Source organism: Polypterus senegalus, chromosome 2, assembly GCF_016835505.1.
Source record: "Polypterus senegalus isolate Bchr_013 chromosome 2, ASM1683550v1, whole genome shotgun sequence".
NCBI lineage: Eukaryota > Metazoa > Chordata > Cladistia > Polypteriformes > Polypteridae > Polypterus > Polypterus senegalus.
In genome coordinates, this window is record NC_053155.1 from 152,652,480 (window position 1) to 152,664,601 (window position 12,122).

Genomic DNA, 12,122 nt, shown 5'->3' on the forward strand with positions numbered 1-12,122 from the left:
GAAATTATTAAGGAAAAGACTGAGCATCACATGTTAAGGAGTGTTAGTGAGCAGTCAGCATGGGTTTATTCATGATTTTTCATGAAGCTTTTAATAACCGATCACATTAAAGACTAGGCATCAAATTAAAAGAATGCAAATGCAGGTGCTTCATGTAGAAGAGTGCAAAACTGACTCAAATACAGGAAGCAGTGGGTTATGGTGGTTTATCAGAATTGGGTAATGCTCAATATGGCATCCGACAAAGGTCAATGATTGGCTACTGCTCTTTTTAGAATGTATAAATAATCTGGATTAGAATACAAATAACAAGCTGATTAAGTCTGCAGATGATAAGAAACTAGATAGAATGGAAGATCACCTAGAATCAGTTGAATGATTACAGCAGGACTATACACAATAGGAGGTCTGAAACTTGAATGTACCCCTTTGTGACCAGTAGGGGGCACTGCAGCACTCCAAAACTCAGACACAACTGTATAGACAAAAGTTCCGGGTGCAAATACATGTTTTATAATACAAAATACCTCTCACTTTCTTCACCTTCACTCCTCCCAGCCAAACTTTGTCCTCTTCTAACCAACTGCAGCTTGCTTGGTTGAGGCAGAGTGACTTTTTATCTCGAACCAGGGAATACTTCCGGTGCTAGGGCACATTGGGATCATTAACCCCTTCATCTCCCCCTGGCATTCTCTGCGGAACTCAACGGGACTGCCCCACATGACTACAGGTCCTAGCATACCCTGCAAGTGCCCATGTGGAAATCCTGAGACAAATCAACAGACCCTGTCAGGACTACAAGTCACCTCCCCCTGTCCTTCCATGACACTGGCCTCCTGACCTTGTATTATATTTCATTCCAACCCTGCGAGGATGCTAGCTTGCCCACTTCTGTATTGTCATCTTCTGCCACCCTTCTTGCTTTGACAGGGAATTCCCTGTCACTCTTTTTTCTATTTGTCACCTGGGACTTCTAGCCAGCTAAGGGAAGGGAATCCATCCTGGCAGGGAAACCAATCCCTGGATACCATCTATTACACCCCTTAATGATAATGACCTAGGAGTTGCAGGGGACATATCACTATTTACAGCCAGATAGTGTACAGAAACCAGGATAGGTTATTAAGTTATACTGTATAGTGTAGGATTATGTAACAAGAGTAATGTGAGATTATCTTCATGGACTTTTTATATTATTTCCTGTGGCATAGCATTTGCCTCCATATATATCTATTCTATCAGAAAGTTTTTTCTCGCCTTTCTCCATCAAAACATGAGATTTTTGGCAATCACTAAAAACCACATAGGGTAGGTAAAATCTAAAAAAAAATTTTGGATGGAACATTCATTTAAAGCAGATTGTAAAGCTACCCGTTCATGGGGTTTGTGCTGTGAAATGGGGCACTGGTTTTTTTAAATGTGTAGGTGTTGTCCCTGTGGTCTTAAATCTGTCTGGCTTGGACTCCAGTTACCTTTGATGATTTTGGGAGCTGATGTAGCATACTTTTAGCACTATTTTTGAACCAAACAAAATTTTAATGCAATTTATTTCCCAAAATCATATTTTGTGGCACTCTGCTGTATTTTAGAAATCCAATTTTAATGCCTGTGTGACTGATATAATGTCAATTCCTTTAATAATGTTGGTCATCAGTAGGACAATGCATTATAAGCTCTACTCTGAAGCATCACAGTCTTATCACAGATTTAATATATTATATTATGTATTGTCAAAAGACATCCTCCTATCTGAAGTCCCAGCCAAGAATAAAATTACGAAGAATGTGAACCAGTTGTCCAAAAGCAGCTGGTTAGGTTTATTTTTCTCCATTTGTCCAGTATGGTCTTTAACATAAAAAAATGGGTCTCAACCTGAGACCTGATGTTATCATAAAGGATTTTGAAGAAAACTTTATTTTCCCTAATTAGCAAACATATGCAAGATATATTGTATTGTGTAGATAAGAAATGATAAACTTATTAATGGTAATGATGCCAAGCTTGACCAGAATTAGACAATTTACATGTATAGAATGCTTGTTGGCTGGGATTTCTATTAAAACACAATAAAATGTATCCCTTATTTAATCAGGTAAAGATTTCATCATGTGGTTTTAGAAAAGTAAGACTGTAGCTATTAGCCTGCAATCTCCCAGCCGATGATCACAATCCCACATAACTGTCACAAAGAGATTAAACCATAACTGGTGCAACTCTGAGCACAACAGGAGTGCATGTAGAAAAACAAAGCACTACCTCAGAATTTTTGTTGTAAAGTTGAGGCACAAACTTCTGAGTAAAGTACATTATTATACACTTTTTTACATCAGTTTAATGAATCTAGGGGCAAGGATGAGAAGGGTTCACTAATTTGAATACCATTTGAATTCATTCTTCAAGAAATGCAACCTTAATTAGACAAAAGTGTGGACTTACATTCAATATTATGAAAAAGCAAAAAAATATATCGGAATACAAAGTTGCTATTGTAAGAGGCAAGGCAGACATTTTTCACACATAACAAGTGTACAATACCTTACAGCACATGTGGTCTTAATATAGAATCTTTAAAGTCTTAAGTTAATCTCCATACCATGTATAAAAAATAAGCTGCTCAACCTTGGAGCCACTTATGGAATTCACAGATGTTAATTCCTCCAGAGGCAAAGTACATGGAAACCTTTTTTTCCATTCTTTTTCCATTTAATTAATCAAAAAGCTACAGTAGTATCTATGTATTACACTATACCATTTCTTTATAGAATGATTTGGCAATGCTGACACATTTTTTGCAAATGGTCAATTAGGTGTAAATATCCATATGGAAAGTTTATTTTTTTAACAACTCATATAAATCAAAACCAGTTAATCCCCAGGTGTACAATAACTATTCCCAGTAGTCCTTGAAGTCACTTTTAAGGGTCATATGTTTTCTGTGCTCACCAAAATTGAGAGAATTGTTGGATACTGGGGAATTCAGTGAAATACCGTAGACATAATAGGAGATAGGGTTTCCTACGAATTAAATCTTCAAGCATCATAAATTGCATTTTAACCATTACAAAATGTTTGATCTTTGGGATAGCTGAATTTGTTTTAACTAAGGACAGGCAGTTTGCTATTTTATTTCAGTATTGTATATCAAAACATAAAAGTTAGCCTTAAGTTGGCACAAAATTCACATAACAGTTCTGAATGAGACTAAAAATTTTATTGAATGTTGATATACGTAATAAGGTGCAATAAATTTAGAAGATTTTTATTTTTAATTGATATTTGGTGGGAGCAAAGGTCACCTCAGTGTCTGAACTGAAACACACCCCACATACAAACCGTCTACAGACAATAATACAGTTCATTCCAAAGTCAGATGCAACTAGTAGCTGTATTATTGCATTCCAGTCAGATTCCAGGCAATTGGTGAGACAAAAAATTTGTATTGGCGAAACTTTACTGTACAGAATAAATAATTTTACATTTTCTCTATTCATGCTTTTAGACATACCCTATCCTTTATGTAACTGAATATCAACCTTATTGTCTCTTTATTATCCAATTAAAGTAGACTGAAGCTAGATCAAACAAACTTTACTTCAGCCATTAAGGGAATATTCACAAGTTTAAAACATTGCAGTAAATGCGAGGAAAGGTAAAAAAAAGAACAAAAATAAATATACCTGCTTAATTTGCAGTAAAAAATAAAAGATAGATTACTCATTTGTATCAAGCATAATTGACTACTGTAGTCCTTTATTAAAATTTTAAATATTATTACTACTGTGCAACTAGTTCAACACAAGGCAGAAAGAACAATGATTTAAACAGCAAAAAAACAGATGCATAATTGGCTACAAGTAAAATCAAGTTTCAGTTTTATATGTGAAGCTCTAAAGAACTGGCTGCTTTCATATTAACATGTACATTATGTCTGCTGAATGTACATCACAATCACAGATGCACACATGTATACATAAAACTAGTGAAGGAGGTAAAGCCTTTCAAAATTCTGGACCGATCTTCTGGTGCACAGGTGGGAGACCTCCCTAGAAGGGTTGATAGGCTCTTGGCCAGAGCGGGGTTGGATCCAGTTGTCATTGTCCATGTTGGAACAAATGACATACATAAGAGTAGTCTCTCAGTTCTGAAAGCTAAATTCAAAGAGTTAGGTGCCAAGCTGAGGAGCAGAACTGACAAAGTAGTCTTCTCCGAAGTTCTACCTCTGCCACGTTCCAGTCCAGGTAAGATTGAGGAGATTAGAAGGCTTAATGCGTGGCTCAAATCTTGGTGCAGGGTAGAAAGGTATAGGTTTATGGGGCATTGGGACTTCTTTTGGAACAGATGGGACCTGTTCCACTGTGACCGGTTACATCTGAACTGGAGGGGCTCCAATGTATTGGGGAGGCATATGTGTAGGCTAGCAGAGAATTGTTCATACTAGGCCAGGTTTAGATCTATACATGGAGGAACAAACAACGGTGTAGAAATAAAAATGCGTAGTAATGTAAATTCTATTCAAACATTTAAATGTAGAAGGAGTTATACATTAAAAATAGCTTTACTTAATGCTAGAAGTATCAAAAATAAGTGAGTTGGAGTTGGATGTAGTAGAGCATAATTATAATATTAGAGCAATAACAGAAACCTGGCTAAATAACAAAGATGGGGATGAGTGTAACATAGAGGGATACACACTTTTTTAGGAAGGATAGACAACACAGAAAAGGAGGTAAGGTTGCTCTTTATGCCAAACAGAGTTTAAATGTAAGTCCTCTTCAGTTGGATGATGAGCCCCATCTTAGTGAGGACATGTGGCTTCGCCTGGAAAATATTAGGGAAAGAGGTCTTATTTTAGGAGCGTGTTATAGACCTCCCAATTCAGACAGTAATTTCAACACGCATCTTTTTAGTAATATCAAAAAGGTAAGTTTAAAGGGAGATATTATAGTCATGGGGGACTTTAATTATCCAAATATTAACTGGGATAACCTTGCAGATGGAGGAGCACAAGAGCAGGGGTTTTTGAAGTTAAAGCACCAACACCTGAAGCCTGTCTGGATTTAGTATTTTATAATAATCAAGACAGCATTGAGGATGTAGAGGTGATTGAACCACTAGGGTCAAGTGACCATAATATAATACAATTCTCATCAAACATAATCAAGCCAGTATGATATTACAATATAGCCAAAATCTGCAGTGGAACCATGTTAAGTGACCTGGAACAACCAACCATGCGAGTCCCTTCAGAAACTACATGTACTGTAAGTATACTGTACTTAAGAGAACTGAGACTCTTTTCAAGGAAAATGGTAGACGCACCAAATATTAATTTCATTTATGTTTTACTGCACTTTCAAGGAGGTTTATTGATTACTAAATACTATTCATGGCGTTATATTAGAAAGCATTTTCACTTTCCAGCATTTTTTCAAAAGCAGCTTAGAGTTTTGCACAGTAATGTGAATATTCAGTATATATCCAGCTAAATGTTTGTTTGTGTGTGTTCGCCCAGTGTGAAAATTCACATCATCCAACCTACCTTCCCCAAAGTTTGAATACATTTCCTGTGTGTACAAGGGAATACCATAGACTATGTTTTGTTTTTTTCCATCTGTGACTTTATTTTGTGACTGTTATACCACTCTGGGCAACTCCAATTACACCTGATAGATAGATAGATAGATAGATAGATAGATAGATAGATAGATAGATAGATAGATAGATAGATAGATAGATAGATAGATAGATAGATAGATAGATAGATAGATAGATTGGAATATTTTAGCATATGACTAGGCAATACATTTATTATATATATTGTGAGATTTTTAAACTCTTTTGAGACCCTCCTCAACAGGGCAACACGCCAAAACGTGATTGACGCGTCTGTCAAGGGCTGTTTGTCTGTTGCCCAGACAACCGCAGTTTCTCAGCACCTCACCGGTTCACAGCACAACAGAGGCAATGGCAAGCTCATCACCTCCTTGCACAATGCATCTGTCGCCTGATGGATGACATGTGAAATACTCTAACTTTTCCACAGACCTAGCCCTGGCCCTGCCCGTTTGCTGTGTGTATGGCCAAGCTGAATAAAGCTGGATTTTCCTGAAATCCTTAGACTTAGTCTTTGGGTACAAGGCAGCAACTCACATGTCACATGGTACCAGTAGTGGGGTCTCGCACCTATAGAATCTCAAGGGTTACATAACATCATGACACCAGCGGAGCAAGATGAGGTTCCTGTGGGCGCTCCTGTCTTTGAGCACTCCAGGGATGTGCTGGTGAGGATAACCCCTTCAGACAACCTGGAGTGTTTCGTATTCTGCTTTAAGTGCATGACAACACTGTTGTATTGTGGCAGGGGAAACTTGACAGCTATTTTGGCTCTGTTTTTAACAGGAGAAGCCCTACAGGTCATGCAAAACCTCCCTCCTGAAAGGCTCGATGATTATGATTTCCTGAATTAACAGATCCAGTTTTGCCTGTGGTACATTGACCTGGACTGGCCTGTACAAGGACAGGTTCAGGACTTAGTGGACCTGATTCAAAGCTTTTTCTGTGGGAATACCTTTGAATGCATTATGGAGAAGCTCGCTATTGACGCAGTCCTGTCAGGGATAGACTAGGACCTTTGTGATGAGATGCTCCAGAATGATGTCCATTCGTTGTTATACCTGACCTGCAGACTGGAGGGTGCCCAAGCCACCTGAAAGTAGAGGGGCTACCAGGGCTTGGCACAACTTCGATTCTAGGGTTGCTGACGTCACGGGTGGAAGATCCCATCATAGGAATTCCATAATGGTAACAGAGCTTTCACTGTGATCAACTGGGACATCTGGCTTGGGACTGCTGCCTCCCACCTGCATAAACCATGGACATTGGTCTCGCCCTGGTGTGCAGCTTGCAAGTTTCCATCAAAATGGTAGCCAAGGAAAATTTTAAGGTCTGTATTAAGTTGGTCGGACGTGAAATCCTGGTGCTGTTAGACTCTGGTAGCGGTCTCTGTGCGGTTAGCCCTAACTTGATCTGGCAGACCACTTATAGGAGCACAGACTGGGTGAACCTTTGCTGTTTTCTGTACTTCACTGTACTCCCTCTGAAATTTAAAGGGAAGAACTAAAAGGTTTGAACAGCCATATCAGATGCTTCACCTTGGCCTCTCTTAATAGGGAAGAGAAATGCCCATTTCCCATGGGTTTTGGCCACCTGCAGAGCACCTCCTTCTGTAGTAGATAGAGAGGGGCTCACTACATACAATGTCAATCAAAGAGCCAGGTTTGAAATTTAACCTGAGTTGTCCATTTAGTTGAGAGACAAATCCTTAATTGAGGACCCTGGATAGATGGCAGTTTTTATCCTCAAACCACCCGTCGGTCACACCAACAACCTCCCCAGACCAGGCACACGCTGCAGACCCTGACAAAGTAGCGGCGGGGGGTGAGCGCAATGCTGCTTCAGGCGCAGAGGAAGCAGAGACTGCCACTCAGGCAGAGTTTGCCCGCCTGCAACTAGCCGACAGTAAGTTAGATTTTTACATTCAAACAAGCGCACGTCACAAATGACTCTTACAATCTGGAGAGAGAGGACCCAAAGTTTAAAACACCACACTTTTTAATTAAGGATGCATGGGGCACAGCCAGATTGAGCAGTTTGTGGGCATAGGGAGACAGTTTTAAAAATTGCTCATGCCGAAATTTTGGGGGGTCATCTCAGCGTAGAGAAGATGAAGGAATATATTTCGAAATGCATTTATTGGCTGAATATGGGTCGGGATGTAGAGCAGTTTTGCAGGGCGTGTTCCAACTGCTAAATTGTTTCCACTCATAGACCCACTAAAGCTACCCTCTCACCGATGTCTATTTTGAATATTCCCTTTGAGAGGACTGGGCTAGATATTGTAGGCCCACTCCACAAGAGTGAAAATGGTTTTCAGTATATGCTTGTGTTGGTTGACTGTGCGACAAGATACCCAGAGGTGGCCACTCTATGGAGGGTGAATGCAGACACTGTCACTAAAGCTCTCTCAGAAATGTTCAAGCATATTGGCAACCTGTGCAAGATTTTGACTGACTAGTGTGAGAGCCTTGCAATTAAGCTATTGATAACCACTGTTTATCATCCATAGACAAATGGCCTGACTGAACATTTTAATAAAACATTGAAACAGATGATACAGCAGGTAGCCCATGATGACCCAACTTCCTTGCCTTTTCTCCTATTTGCTGTTTGGGAGTCGCTGCAAGCACCCAGCGGGTTGAGTCCATTTGAACTGCCGTTTGGCCGGCAACAATACGGGGTGTTAAACATTTTTCAGGAGGAATAGACGGGTGTTTGCAATGCACCTTGCAGAGGGGAGATTCATCGATCGAGTTGTTTCGCCCAAAGAACAGATCTTGAAATTTGCTATGGTACATATGCTGCGCAAACAGGAGGTGTAAAAACATAATTATGACAAGAAAAGCAAGCTCAGTGAATTTAAGAGAGGGGATTGGGTACTGGTGTTGATTCCTTAGGACCCACATAAATTTCAGGTGAAACAGCTTGGCCCAGCAGTAGTAGAAGAGCGCATTAGTTCAATGAATTATAAAGTTAAAATTTCAGGTTGGTGGAAACCAGTACACTTTTTGCATATTAAATTTAGAATCCTTGAAGCCTACAAAAAAAAAACTACAAATCCTGGGCCACCTTAAATTCCTTCCCACCTCTCCATTAGGATGTCGATCAGCACAAGCAGCAACCCCGCCAACACCCAGAGGTCAAAAAATTCTCCCAGCTCAAGTCTGGAGTTATATAGGGTAAATAATACAATATATCATTATTTGAAACACATGCATTTCATGTGTGGTCCGTGTCTACAACGATCTGTGTAAATGTAGGATAACAGGAAATGCGAGGCAAGAAATGTTGAACACATAGCTAAAACAGAAACTTTTTTCATGTTGTAGTACTAATGACAAAATTTTAACATGAAGTGTATAATGTGTGAAGACTTAGGTCCAAAGATCAAATAAACACTTTCACAAAAGGTGCAAATATTACAAAACTAGTGTGCTTTTATTTAAGAACTAGCAAAATACCCGCGCTTCGCAGCGGAGAAGTAGTGTGTTAAAGAAGCAATGAAAATTAAAGGAAACATTTTGAAAATAACGTAACCTGATTGTCAATGTAATTGTTTTGTCACTGTTGTGAGTGATGAGTGTTGTTGTATATATATATATATATATATATATATATATATATATATATATATATATATATATATATTTACACACACACACATAAACATATATATATATATATATATATACATATCTATACATATATATACATACATATATACACATATATACACACAAATACATATATATATATATATACATACATACACACACACATATATAAACATATATATACATATACATACATATCTACATATATACACACACAGCTATTTCAGTATCAGTGCAATACGCTGTTTGTTAAAACGGTTGACTCCGCTCTTACGTGCAATAACAAATCAAATCATTCAGTTGTCTTTGCTCATATGTCATTTTAGAGTTGGACGCCTGGCATCTTTTTTTGGCAAAAAGTTCGTTTCTGTTTGGTGTGAGGTTCTGTGTTGTGGAGATTCTCAGGATGGATTGCAGGTGCTCATCAGTGAGGCGACTCCTGTGTGCTGTTTTGTTAGTCTTTATCACTGAGAAGAGCTTTTCACACAGATATGTGCTACCAAACATGCACAAGGTTCGAGCCGCATGTAGACGGACTTTTTTTGTTCTTCAAAGTCACCAAAGCGCCGTGCAAACTCAGTGCGCAATAACTCTAGTAAGCGGTAACCGGCAAGGCAGCTGAAGCGCTGCATTATGGGATCTGTAGTTTATTGTGTTACCAGCGCTTCATATACCCGGGCCATTAATAACAATAATACAGTATATAAAATGATCTCGCGGGCCGGATATAATTACACGCCGGGCGGATGTGGCCCGGCCCTTGAGTTTGACACATATGGACTAAATAGAACTTGAAAAGATATATTTTTCAAATGTGATCACGCAATTCAGATAGAGTTGACGCACACTACAGCCTGCATGCCTCAATGAGTCATCCTCCCCTCGCTCTTACTTTTTTACCGTTCATCTAATGAATACACTGAGTATGGCTTTACCAAAACAATCATTGATGGCGAATAAAGTATCCATTATTCGAGTATGTAGAGCGGGATATATATATATACATATATATATATATATATATATATATATATATATATATATATATATATATATATATATATATATATACCCGCGTATCGCAGCGGAGAAGTAGTGTGTTAAAAAAGGTAGAAAAAGAAAAGGGAACATTTTAAAAATAACGTAACATGACTGTCAATATACAGTATTTGTTTTATGAGTGTTACTGAGTGTTGCTGTCATCAAGGATTTGATTATCATTATTTCTTTCAATCAGGTTCGTATTTGTAGGATGTGTTGTGTTCAAGTTACATTCCGTGTTTGTCAATCGTTGTAAAGATGACAGGTTTCATTCATCGATTCGTTTCTTACTGCATCAATAAACAGCTCATCTTCTTCTTTATCTGAGACCTGACACACTGCATGCACGGGTTTTTACACTGTCTTCCTTTAGCGGACATTGACTTTTTCCACCGTGTGCTTTGTTTCCACAGTAGCTGCATTTATGAATATGCTTATCAGACGCTTCATATTTTTTGCTGCCTTTTTAATTGTGTAATTCGGTTTTGTTCAGCTCTTTGGAACTGTTGCTTTTATCTGTGCACTGCGTCAGTTCACGTGAGCCACTCGGTGTACTTGCATCGAAGGTTCCCAGCTGTGCTGGTGCCATCTCGTGCTATGTCCATTGCTTTATTTAATGATACCTTAGTCCTGGCACTTAAAACTTTCTCTCGCAGTTTCGCTGAGTTTGTGTCAAACACCACCCTGACCATCTCATCTTCCTCTCCATAAGCACAGTCCTTCACCCGTGAATATTTACCCGTGGCAGTTTGCTATTGGATTGCCGCTGACGGACGGCCTTATATGGGCAGGCACTAAATTACAAACGCCAGCGGCAGCCTGTCTATGAACTTAATTTAAAGTGTAGGTTTACATCGTGCTTTGTTTCCGAAGTAGCAGAACTCATGAATATAGTTGTATATGTCACTCGCTCGCTTCTTATTGTTTCGCTGCCTTCTCAATTATATAATGCATGTTTTCTTGAGCGCTTTTTTGAGGTCTTCCTGGTTTTCTATGTACTGCGTGATTACGTGGGAGGCATGATGATGTCACACGAAACTCCGCCCCCACGGCGTTGAAGCTCATCTCCATTACAGTAAATGGAGAAAAACTGCTTCCAGTTATGACCATTACGTGTAGAATTTCGATATAAAACCTGCCCAACTTTTGTAAGGAAGCTGTAAGGAATGAACCTGCCAAATTTCAGCCTTCCACCCACACGGGAAGTTGGAGAATTAGTGATGAGTCAGTAAGTGAGTGAGTGAGTGAGTGAGGGCTTTGCCTTTTATTAGTATAGATATAACAGAAGAAAAAGAAATCGGGTTAGGGTACGATGCTGACACGACCGCTTGGGTGGTGCAGCAGTAAGAACTGCTTTCTAGATTTACCATTTTGAGTAGTGAGCTGTTCTGATTGTTACTTTTGTACAGGTACAATAAAAACATACATTTCATTTGGGTCTGTAACAGCTGGTGTAGATTTATGGTACTTGTAAAGGTTAGTATTTTGTTTTTATTCAGTTTTATTCTCTCAGTCACGTTCATGCTTCCCCCAATCTGACACTACTGTTTTCAAATAAAAACATACCATAACAGAGGTGAACTTAGATGAAGATGAGGGTTCTACATTGGAGAAAGAGAATAGAAGCCCTTCCCACAACAAATGTCCACTCATATACAAGAACGCAGCTGCACCAGGCGTAAAGGCAAAAGATGGCATCATTTGGATGCAGCAACAGATTGGCCGTCATCCTGCTAGTGAATCTGCCACACGCATGTCCTTCAACAAAACAGCAGGGCTTACAGAGCTCGCCAAGGTAGTGTGCAAAGTTCCGTTTGTAATTATGTTTCTTGATGGTCTTAATTAGAAAAA

The 12,122-nt window shown here is 39.0% G+C and overlaps 1 protein-coding gene across 14 annotated transcripts in view; it reads left to right on the plus strand.

The window, feature by feature from the left end:
- Positions 1-12,122, plus strand: part of LOC120523489 (target of Nesh-SH3) — a 281,674-nt gene that overhangs the window by 229,090 nt on the left and 40,462 nt on the right. The window lies entirely within an intron of this gene.